At 37.5% G+C, this 12,883-nt stretch overlaps 1 protein-coding gene and 1 pseudogene across 1 annotated transcript in view; both read right to left on the reverse strand.

Annotated features, from left to right (window-relative positions):
- FBXO11 (F-box protein 11) overlaps positions 1 to 12,883 on the reverse strand; it is a 74,107-nt gene that overhangs the window by 31,219 nt on the left and 30,005 nt on the right. The gene's annotated exons all lie outside the window — the stretch shown is intronic.
- Positions 1,364 to 5,182, reverse strand: LOC145723742 (protein BEX1-like; annotated as a pseudogene).

Below are 12,883 nucleotides of genomic sequence, written 5' to 3' on the forward strand. Positions count from 1 at the left end.
AATTTTACACACGCTTACTTTATATTCTTTTATATATATATTTTAAAGATTTTATTTATCTGTCAGAGAGAGAGACAGAGAACACAAGCAGGGGGAGAGGCAAGCAGAGGAGAAGCAGGCTCCACCTTGAGCAAGGAGCCTGATGTGGGACTCGATCCCAGGACCCTAGGATCATGACCTGAGCCGAAGGCAGCCACTTAACCAACTGAGCCACCCAGGCGTCCCTTTATATTCTTTTTTAGATTATCACTGGTCATTTATAATTTCTGCACAATTTCGGAAGCTGTGGGTTCTAGGCCATAGGCCTGGGTCTTAGTGCTAGCTCTATTTTGAAAAGGTCCAAGGCCACATATCTCCCATCCCCATATACACACCAAATTCCACCCCAGAACCCTTAGGAGATACATCCCAGGACCAAAAGGTCCCTGTGCTATTTTATGCAGCAGCACCAACTCCCACTTACTGCTTTGATTTGACTTCTCTCATTTCTGGTTTCCTTCTCTTCTTTCCTTCTTTAGAGCTTAGCTATGCACTTACAGTTTTGCTCTTGTTTTATGTTACATTTCCGTATATTTGTAGTGTGTATGCATGTGGGGATGATATCTCTAGCAGCTTGGTTTATAATGCTGGTACCAGTTTCTTTAACACTCAGAAGTACATTCTCCAAACTTTTCATCCTATACAACCCTCTCTCTCACCCCACTCCCATTCCTATTTAAAATCTATAGATCTTATTATTACAGACACCTACACCTCACCCACCCAGCCCGGAATCCTTTCCTTCTCACCATGAACACAACAAATATTAAAGACTGAAAAAGTAAGGAATTCAGAGGTACTAATGGAAAGAAAACGTGTTAGTTAACTCAGCTGCAACCTGAAGTTCACACCAAACAAATACATGAAGCTACATAATCTGAATTGTGTAATGCCATCGTAACCTCAACTTCCCATTTGTAAACACTGTCCTGTTCTAAAGCACTCAAAGCTCAGTTCTAGAAGAAATGTATTAAATTCTTACTTGTGCTGAGGTAAAGAATCTGTGCTAAATTTCTACATAGTTCTCATAATAAGTTACCACTGACTGTTCTGAGAATAAGTTACAGTGCTAGAAGGTATTTAAAAAGGGGTCATTCTGAAAAGATCACTTGGCCACTATTATAATAAGCAAAGAAGAAGGATTTAAAAAACAACACTCTAGTCATTAGTGTTCTCTTCATTTTTGGAATTCCTGTAGAATTGTATAAGAATCTGCAGTACTGATAAGGACCATATATGTCATAGCTGCCTTATGTTGTTATTTACTTTTTTGTTTTATGCCATATTTTCCTATCAAAAATATAAGCTCTGAGGGCAAGGCATCTTTTTTTTTTTTTTAAGATTTATTTATTTGAGAGAGAGAGAGCAAAGGAGGGGCAGAGGGAGATGGAGAGAATCTCAAGCTGAACACAGAGTCCGGCATGGGGCTCTACACAGGGCTCAATCCCAGGACCCTGATATCATGACCTGAGCCAAAATCAAGAGTTGAATGCTTAACCGACTAAGCCACTCGGGTGCCCCAAGGCCTCTTGTTTATATATTTCCTGTTTCTACTTTGTTGTCCAGTAAGTACTCAATAAATGTTGATTCACATCTATGGAGAACACTTTAGTTTTATTCAATTCAAGGAATTTTTCCTAGAAACCATCACTAGTGGTGAACTATGATGATCTTACATACTACTTTACATAAAACAAAAACCTGGACAGGAACTGCTTCATTTCTTTTTACCTCCATCTCCATGAACTTATTTAACATGCACAGCCATTATTTTTTGTTCCCTCCTAAAATTATGGAGAAGCATTCTCCAAGATAGATTTGGCACATATGAAGCAAACGAAAAAAAATTTGTTAAATAAATAAACGAGACAATGAATAAAATGAATAGTTAATGTAACTGCCTAAAACTAGCTCCAATCCAAGAATCAAGAAATCATAAAATATTAGTTATTGGTTTGTTCTAACAATAGTCTAAAAGCAAGCCCTCAAAATAACATTTTGTTAAATTTTTTTTAACTTTATAGTTTCACTTTACATCTAATATTAGAATGCCTATATTTAGCAAGCTGTAATCTAAGACTAATAAAAAAAAAATAATTCTCAATGCCAAAAATGCTCAATTTCAACCATAACTTATAGAAAACATCATTTTCAGTTAGGAAATATTCAGCCAGCGATGTCTAAGTAGAAACAGAATGTGATCCATATATGTAATTTTTAAAAGTTATTTATTATTTTAGTGATCTCTACACCCAATGTAGGGCTGGAACTCATAACCCTGAAATCAAGTGTCACATGCTTTTCAGGATGCCTGGGTGGCTCAGTCGGTTAAGTGTCTGCCTTTGGCTCAGGTCATGATCTCAGGGTCCGGGAATGAGTCCCGCATCGGGCTCCTTGCTGAGCAGGGAGCCTGCTTCTCCCTCTGCCCCTACCTCTGCTTGTGCTCGCTCACTCTACTCTCTGACAAATAAATAAAATTAAAAAAATAAAATAAATACTCTTTGAAACACACACACACACACATATATATATGTGAAAGAAAAAAGAGTTACGTGCTCTTCCAACTGAGCCAGCCAGGCACCCCTACATATGTAATATTTAGTTTAATTTTTAATATTCTAGTAGCTATATTTTAAAAAATCAGTGACACACACACACTTTTATTAAGACCTTATCCGTGCTCTAGGGCCCCTGGCTGGCTCAGTCGGTAGACCTTACATAACTCTTAATCTCAGGGTTGTGAGTTTGAGCCCCACGTTGGGTACAGAGTTACTCAAAAGTAAAATCTTAAAAACAACAACAACAAAAAACCCTTTTCAGTGCTCTAAAAGATAAATAGTACCATACAATTTAAAAGGATGTTATACACACACACACACATTAATTTTCATTTTGTAATTTTTAGATTTTACTGTAAACCCTATACAAATATACCAGAGTCTTCACTATTAATAGGAGCCAAGGTTTAAGTAAAGTTGTCTGGAAAATAAGCACACTTCTTTAACTAAAAAATAATCTTTGAAATCCTTGGTATTAAATATGACTGAAAATTTGTACTAGGATTCATTTCAACAAAAGAAGAGACTTAAGTCTATATATTCTGAAGCTAGAAGAACATCTTAATTTTTATACACTTAACTATTTTGAAGGCTTACAAAAAACTATACTACTGCTTGGCTGAGGTTCAAAGTCCTTTAGGTTATACAGTAACCTGAAGTTAGAGTTTATGGAATTTAATTTACAGTAATTTTTTTCACCCACAAATATTATATATAGTCCACATTACTTACCCATAGCCACAGATCAGATTGGAAACTTAAGCAAATCTGTGCTAGTAACTGTGTGTTTAGAAACAGCTCCCAGTCTCACGTTGTAAAGAACTACACTTGACAACTGTTTCTAACACAGTTGGGAACTACCACAGCTTTTCCAACTACTAAAAAAATCCAATGAATAAACTGAAATGAAAATAAAATTCATTTTAAATGTTTTTTAACTTAAATATTTTACTTAAAACTTAAATATTTTAAATTTATTTCTTAAATATTCTAAGGTAAGGAGTCCAGAAATAAAGTCATAATAAAACACTGCTTTTTAAAAGCATGACTTGCTATAATTAGGTGTTTCTAATTGTATACTTACAAACTTTAAAAAATATAATTATTCAAGATACCATTATATACTTCCATTAATGTATTCAGTTATTATTTATACACATACATACACTTCTGCTAAACTTCCACCACAACATCAACTATAGGGGTTATCTAAGACTGGTCAAAGAAAATATATTTATATGTTGACCACTGAATAATAATTTTTAGAAGCACTTCTTTGATACTATAAAAACTTACTGAAAACTCAAACAGGACTTCATTTCAAAAGAAAAAATTTAGACCACCTCATTCTAAATGGACTGACAGGGGCGCCTGGGTGGCTCAGTAGGTTAAATGTCCAACTCTTGATTTCGGCTCAAGTCATGATGTCAGGGTAGTGAAATCTAGCCGAGTGAAGCCCCACTTCAGGCTCTGTGCTCTCAGTGGGGAGTCTGCTTGAGATTCTTTCCCTCTGCAGCCTCCCCCCTCCCACGCTCTCAAATAAAAAATAAATCTTTAAAAAAATTAAATAAACTGCCTGACATAAAGTATGTTCAACAAATATTTGCTGAATAAATGAAGACTAAATGAATGAATGTGCCATGCATGACGTGAATTACTGGTGAAACAGAGCAACCATTAATTCTTTGAATGTTTAGAAGAATTCACCAGTGGAACAGTCTGATTCTGAACTTTTGTTGGGAGTTTTTTTTCTTTTAAACTGCTCTATTAACTTCACAATATATAATGAACACCTTGCCATGCAATAGGGTAAAACTCCCCTGCTGACAGAATCTTACATTCTGGGTCAAAATACAACATTCAATTAGAAGCTGGTCATAGGAGACCCACAAGAGACATGTAACACCAAAAGGTTTACAACAAAGGTTACATTGAGAACATTAAGTTCAGGAAGCAGGTTCAGGGAAAACATCAAGATTCAAGGCATAAGGCAAAACTCATCATGATGGTCATGGTGAGCAGGGTCAGTGCTAACTGCCCACAGACTATGACTGAATTGCTTTTCCCTCAGCTTTTCCATCAGCTGTCTCATCTCCTCCCCAATCCTTTCCATATTCTCCTCTCTCATCCTTGCCTGTGGTTCTCCAATATAAATTTATTATTCTCTGAATCATGTCCCACCTATACTGCAGGATGGGCTGCCTAACACGGAACCACCTATGATTTACTCTAGGCACACAATATTCACCAGCTTCCAAAGGGAGGGCCAAGGGCTCTCTCCTTTATTAGCAACTTGGTCCTTTTCATCCTTTTTTTTTTCATTTTCCTGTTTGGCATTCTCCATGTTGAGATTTTTTTACTGCTTGTTCCTCTTTGGACGCCACTGCTCCTGGGCCTATCCTTGCAGTCTCCTCCTCCTCCCAATTCTCGCCTAAGAGTGCGCCGCCACGACACTTAGACTTGCACACCTGCTTCCCCTCCGCCTCCGACTCTTTGGGGCCACCTCTGGCCCACACGCCCTCAGGGCCACCGGGAGCAGGCACCGAGAAGCAAGTGAGTGAAGGCCCTTGTTGGGAGTTTTTTGATTACTGATTCAACCTCCTTACTAGTAATTCATCTGTTCAGATTTTCTCCTTCATCATGATTCAGTCTTGGTAGGTTGTATATTTCTAGGAATTTATCCATTTCTTCTAGGGTTGTCCAATTTGTTGGCAAGTAACTGTATTCTAATCTCTTCCAATCCTTATAACAAGAAAATCTCTTCTAATCCTTTGTATTTCTATGCTATCAGTTGTAATATTTCCTCTTTCATTTCTGATTTTGAGCCCTCTCTCCTTTTGTCTTGTGAGTCTAGCTAAAAATCTGTCAATTTTATCTTTTCAAAGAACCAGTTCTTAGTTTCCTTAATCTTTTCTATTGTCTTTTTAGTCTCTATTTTATTAATTTCTACTCTAATCTTTTTTATTTCCTTCCTTGTACTAACTTTGGGCTTCATCTGTTGTTTTTTCAGTTCCTTGAGATATAAAGTTATTTTAGACTTTTTTTTTTTTTTTGAAGATTTTATTTATTTTTTGACAGAGAGAGAGACAGCAAGAGAGGGACACAAGCAGGGGGAGTGGGAGAGGGAGAAGCAGGCTTCCCGCTGAGCAGGGAGCCCGATGCGGGGGCTCGATCCCAGGACACTGGGATCATGACCTGAGCTGAAGGCAGATGCTTAACGACTGAGCCACCCAGGTGCCCCTGGACTTCTCGTTTCTTGAGGTAGGCATTTATTGCCACAAACTTCCCTCTTTGAATGGCTCTTGCTGCATCCCATAAATTTGTCATATTTCCATTTTCATTTTTTTTTTTCTTAAAGATTTTATTTATTTATTCATAAGAGACAGAGAGAGAGAGAGGCAGAGGCAGAGGGAGAAGCAGGCTCCCCGCAGAGCAGGGAGCCCGATGCGGGATTCGATCCCAGGACCCTGGGATCATGACCTGAGCCGAAGGCAGACGCTTAACCGACTGAGCCACCCAGGCGTCCCGTCCATTTTCATTTGTTTTAAGGTATTTTTTTTATTTCTCCTTTGATCCACTGGTTGTTCAGCAGCATACTGTTTAATATCCACAAATTCATGAATTCGCCAGTCTTTTTGTATAATTAATTTTCTAGTTTCATACTACTGTGGTTGGAAAAGATGCCTGATATGATTTCAATCCTCTTAAATTTATTAAGACTTGTTTTGTGGTCTGACATATGATCTATTTTGGAAAACGAGTCTCTTATAAGGCAGCATACTGATAGGTCTTCTTCCTTTTATGATGGGTTCTTATTGTTATGTTCTACCAACCATTCAAAGAAGAATTAATATGAGTCCTTCTCAAGCTCTTTCAAAAAAGAAGAGGAGAAAACTCTTCCAAACTCATTTTACATTACCCCGATAGCAAACATTACTCTAATAGCAAAACCAGGTAAGGGCCACAAGAAAATTATAGGCCTAAATGTAAAAATCCTCAACAGAAGATCAGCAAACTGAATTCAACAATACATTAAAAGGATCATACACCACGGGGCGCCTGGGTGGCTCAGTTGGTTAAGCGACTGCCTTCGGCTCAGGTCATGATCCTGGAGTCCCGGGATCGAGTCCCGCATCGGGCTCCCTGCTCGGCAGGGAGTCTGCTTCTCCCTCTGACCCTCCCCCTCTCATGCTCTCTCTATCTCATTCTCTCTCAAATGAATAAATAAAATCTTTAAAAAAAAAAAAAAAGCTAGAGTAATTAAAACAGTATTGTATTGGGAGTAAAAAGACCCAAAAATCAGCAGAAGGCCCAGAAATAAACCCACACCTATAAGGCCAATTAATTTATGACAAAGGAGCCAAGAATATAAAATGGGGAAAGGACAGTGTCTTCAATAAATGATGCTGGAAAAACTAAACAGCCTATATGCAAATGAATGAAACTGGACCATTATCTTACACTATGCACAAAAATAAACTCAAAATGGATTAAAAACTTGAAACCATTAAAACTCCTAGAAGAAAACATAGGTAGTAAACTCCTTGACACAGGTCTTGGCAATGATTTTTTTTTTAATCTGACACCAAAACCAAAAACAACAAAAGCAAAATAAGCAAGTGGGACTACCTCAAACTAAAAAGCTTCTACACAGCAAAGGGAACTATCAACAAAATGAGAAGGCAACCTATTGAATGGAAGAAAGTATTTGCAAATTATGTATCTGATAAAAGGCTAATATACAAAATGTATAAAGAACTCCTACAACTCAACAGCAAAACAAAAACGAAACCCAAACAATCCAGTTCAAAATTGGGCAGAAGATTTAAATAGACATTTTCCCAAACACATACTAAGGCCAAGAGGTACATGAAAAGATGTTAACATCATTAATCATTAGGAGATGCAAATCAAAACCAAATGAGGGGGGCACCTGAGTGGCTCAGTTAAGCGTCGGACTCTTGATTTCGGCTCAAGTCATGATCTCAGGGTCATGCGATCAAGCCCCCTGTTGTACTCTGCACTCAGCAGAAAATGTGCTTGAGATTCTCGCCCTCAACCTCTTCCCCTCCCCTGCTTGCTTGCTCTAAAATAAAGAAATCTTAAATAAAAAAAAAACCCCACAATGAGGTATCACTCATACCTGTTAGAATGGCTATTATCAAAAAAACTAGAAATAACAAGTGTTGGTGAGTATGTAGAGAAAAGGGACCCCTTGTACATTTCTGGTGGGAATGTAAACTGGTACAGCCACTACAGAAAAGAGTATGGAGGTTCCTTAAAAAACTAAAAGCAGAACTACTATATGATCCAACAATTCCACTTCTGGCTATTATCTGAAGAAAACAGAAACACTAACACAAGAAGATATACATATCTCCCCCGCCCAATGTTCATTGCAGCATTATTTACAACAGCCAATATACGGAAACAACCTGTGTCCACTGACTGATGAATGGATAAAGAAATTGTGGTATATACACACAATGGAATATTATTCAGTCATAAAAAAGAAAGGAATCTTGCCATTTGTGGTTACATGGGTAAATCTTGAGGGCATTCATGCTAAGTGAAGTAAGTCAGATGAAGAATGACAACCACTGTATGATTTCTCTTACATGTGGAATCTAAAAAAACAAAAACAAAAAACTCCAAAGCTTATAAAAAACAAAAAAACTCCTGAAAACCACTCATAAATACAGAGAACAGATTGATAGTTGCTACAGCAGGGGGCAGGTGGGTGGTAGGAGAAATGGATAAACTGTTTTTTGTTTTTAATGTCTAAATAAGTCGAAAAATAAATACAATTTTAATTGAAAGAAAGTGAGGGGAGGAAGGAAAGAAGGAAGAAGGAAGGAAGGAAATGGACCTGAAGAAAGGAGCTCCAAAGTTGTTGACAACTGTAAAAGGGGGGTGAGGGGGGAAATGGAGCGACCAAACAGAATATTGTATTTGCCCTCCAGGAATTTAGGAGAGATACAGACAACTAAACAGGCAATAAAAATACAGTATGTCACATGCTGTAATAGGAATAAGCAGAAAGTACTATGGAAATACACAAGAATATCTAACCAATATTAGATGATGTTGGGGTATTAGTGAAGATTTTTTGAAGAAAGTCCAAGCTGAGATGAATGAAAACTGGGAGTTCGTGTGTGTCAAGACCTAACGGTGCCCACCTCCAGTACAGGTCTCAAGGAACTACAAGTCACTCCATATGGCTGTATCTTGTAGCAGGGGCCAGATCATGAAGGGTGCCAAAAACACTTCAAAGAATTGAGATTTTACTTTGAAAGCCAAGGATAGCCACTGAATGTCTTTAAGCAGAAGAGTGACAGTTCTGTTTTAGGAAAATTACCTGAACAGTATAAAAACAGTAAGAAATGGGGGTGCCTGGGTGGCTCAGTTGGTTAAGCGACTGCCTTCGGCTCAGGTCATGATCCTGGAGTCCCTGGATCGAGTCCCGCATCAGGCTCCCTGCTCAGCAGGGAGTCTGCTTCTCCCTCTGACCCTCCCCCCTCTCATGTGCTCTCTGTCTCTCATTCTCTCTCTCAAATAAATAAATAAATCTTTAAAAAAAAAAAAACAGTAAGAAATGGATGGCACTAATGGTGGGAGACCAGTTTAGGAGGCTATGACAGTAATACAACTGAGAAGAGATAAACATGGCTTGAACTATGGTAATAAAAAGGGAAGAAGTGAATAGATTTGAGATATATGTACAGGGTAAATTCATAAAACTTGATGACTGGATGGATATGGGTGACACGAGGATGGAGCCAGGAGTAATACTGATTTGAGCAATCCAATGGATGGTGGTGTCATGTACCAAGGGAGGGATCTTTGTGGGCAAGTCATGGATGGGGAGGAGGGGAAAAAAGATGAGTTCAGGTTTGGGTTTTGAGTTTTGAGGTACTGTGGGGATTCTCAACAAACTCAAGATCCAGTGAGTGATTTAGAGATAGAGAATTTAATCACTCTGTAAATATACTACGGGAGAAGTGGAGAGTCACTAAGTATAGATTACCTATCATTATTTACATACTGTGATATAGATGCTTAATGGCAACGTGCTATCCAATCCTTGAGGAAAAGCTACATAAGGCAGAGTGGACTGTTATCTATTGATGTCAAAATCATCAACACCATATATAAAAAATATCTGTGGGCCCAGAATTGGCAAGAATACATAATTCTAGCTTGATGGAAAAAAAAAGAAAACCTCCAACTGACAACTACTAAATCAAGGCTTAACATCCTTTGGGAATAGCTTAGCTTTATTTTCATTCTTTCCTGTTATATAATCACATTCTGTTTTCCTATGACATTTTCTCCCACCTCTTTCAGGTAAAGAAGGAGTATAGAACAGCCTCACCCCAAAAATGGAACATTTGCATTGTTTCTTCACCTCCAGTTTTACCCTTCCCATATGTCTTAAATTGACAAAATTCATAAAGTAATGCAATCATTCTTTTCTATTTTATCAAACAGGAAAAAATTCCTTTTAAAGTTAGTAACTTTCACAAATTTTAAGTCGCTTTAAGTTCATTTGGACAATATTAATATTCAAAACTAGCATTACATCTAAAGTAGAAGCTGATAGGACCAGGGAATCAAGTGCATCATTAATTTAGGGTCAGAATGACCATGGCCTCAAATCAACAGTTAAGACAAACCTAATTAATTATAGGCTAATCTAGGATTCATATAAGTCAGCAATTTTTAAAAAGCTGTTAGTTTTCATGTACTTGCTAGTCACTATGAATATAAAGATCTGCCAAAGTAGCTTGATCCTGCAGGAAGCTAGACATACAAATAATTGAAGCACGATAGTAAGCACCATTTAAAGGCACACATAAGGTGTTAGGAAAATATAAAATAGGGCACACTAATCACCATATGCACACAGCTTAAAAGAAAACAATTTAGCTTGTCCCTAATTTTATTTTCACATTAAATTTAGCAATAAATTTAAAGTATGAAGATCAGAATGAGAATAAGCCTTTTATAGTCTAACAAGCATTAAATGCTTAACCTGTGTTGTCAACTCAACACACATAAGAAACTATTTTTCTGAAAGAAAGAAAATGGACCTCATGGAGAGATAGGAAGGCTGAGCATCATCAGTTCTCTTTCTTTCACGGTTCAAAGTTAGACCATAATTTCTGGAACTGTAAGATTTCTAGTAAGTAATGTTTTACAGATCAAGAGATTACCTGACAGGAAAGATGTTATAACACTATTCTACTGACAGAGCACCCAAGGCCCATTAAAGTTCAGTGAACTGCTTGCTGAAGGTTAGCAGGGGTAGCTAAATAAGTTTTAGATCAATGGACTCCAAGTACAATGTTAGTTATGTAATTTGGATGTCTCAAAAGTTTATTTTATAATACAAATGATGACAATAACAGTAACTGGACTAACAGTAGTAGCAGCAGCAATTCCACTACTGCTACTAGTACTATTACTACTACTCGTGTACCTAACACTGAACACTTACATGTGGTAAGCACTACTGTTCCAAATGTTTTATATATGTATAGGCACACCTCGGAAATGTGCAGGTTTGGTTCCAGACCACTGCAAGAAAGTGAATCAAATTAATTTCTGTTTTCCCAGTGCATGTAAAAGTTATGTTTATACTATATTGTAGTCTATTAAGCATTATGTCTTAAACCCATACATACCTTAATTTAAAAAATCTTTTATTGCTAAAAATTGCTAACCATTATCTGAGCTTTCAGCGAGTCGTAATCACTGATCACAGATCATCACTATAAAATAATAATGAAGAAGTATGACATATTGCAAGAATCACCAAAACATTACACACCGATACAAATGAGCAAATGTCATTAGAAAAACAGTGCTGATAGACTTGCTCAGTGCAGGGTTGCCACAAACCATCAATTTGTTAAAAGTGCAGTATCTGGGGGCACCTGGGTGGCTCAGTCGTTAGGCGTCTGCCTTCGGCTCAGGTCATGATCCCAGAGTCCTGGGATCGAGCCCCGCATCGGGTTCCCTGCTCAGCAGGAAGCCTGCTTCTCCCTCTCCCACTCCCCCTGCTTGTGTTCCCTCTCTCACTGTGTCTCTCTCTGTCAAATTAAAAAAAAAAAAAAAAGTGCAGTATCTGTGATATATAATAAAGTGAAGTGCAATAAAACAAGGTATTCCTGTATTAAGTCACTGAATCACTGTATCAACTCTGAGGAACATATTCCTAGTTTTTAGTAAGTAACTAGGCAAGGAGAGGTTAAGCATCTTGCCCCAAATCACAACAGTATCAAGTAGTAGAGGCAGAATTTGAACTCAGTCTAGCTCCAGAGCCCCATACTCTTAACCACTGTGCTATCTGAACATAAATTAGTTTTGCTAACTACTACTGGATATAGAAGTATTCAGCATTTGGAAGAACACCAGGAGTATTTATTACTATGAGTATTTAGCATATAGAATAACAATGAAATAAAACATATTCTTTTGGAAATGTTTATAGAATTTTAAAAAAATCTATTTTCACATATTTTATTAAAAGTGTTATATGCAAAACACCAGAACATGCACATCAGACCCTTTATTTTCATAATGGGCATCTCCTTAGATCTTTTTGTATTATAACTAGCAATAATATTTGGATATACCATACCCAAATGATTAGGGATACAGGCTCTGAAAAAACTGGCTCTTGGTTAGAATCTTGGCTTAGTAGCTAGCTGTGCAATCTTGGGACGAGTTCCTTAATCTGTCTGATTCTCAGTGCATCCATAAAATGGAAATAATAGTGCCTACATTATAAAATGTTGTGAACATCAATACAGTACCTTGCAGAGACATCCAATGTTAGTTGTTATTATCATAAATGAGATAGGATGCTGCAAGTTAGCAAGGTGCATTCAAAATATTCTAGCTACAGGCCTTTTTTATACTTCCAATTCAACCTTCAAAAAAAAACTATGAGGTAGAAATAATGATTACTAGTACAAAATATTATACTACTTATGATGGGTGTTCAGAATAGTTCTTGAATGGTTGGGGTGCCTGGGTGGCTCAGTTAAGTGGCTGACTCTTGATTTCGGCTCAGGTCAGGATCTCAAGAGTCCTGGGATGGAGCCCCGAATCAGGCTCCACCCTTAGTGGAGAGTCGGCTTGGGATTCTCTCTCTCCCTCTGCCCCTCCCCCCGGCTCTCTCTCTCTCTCTCTCAAATAAATCAATCTTAAAAAAAAAAAATACAGTGTGAAATCCACAAATGCCATGGGCTGACTACAAAAAAAATGAATAGTGATTC

This window comes from Leptonychotes weddellii, chromosome 10 (assembly GCF_054177405.1).
Source record: "Leptonychotes weddellii isolate Sample4059 chromosome 10, ASM5417740v2, whole genome shotgun sequence".
Classification (NCBI taxonomy): domain Eukaryota; kingdom Metazoa; phylum Chordata; class Mammalia; order Carnivora; family Phocidae; genus Leptonychotes; species Leptonychotes weddellii.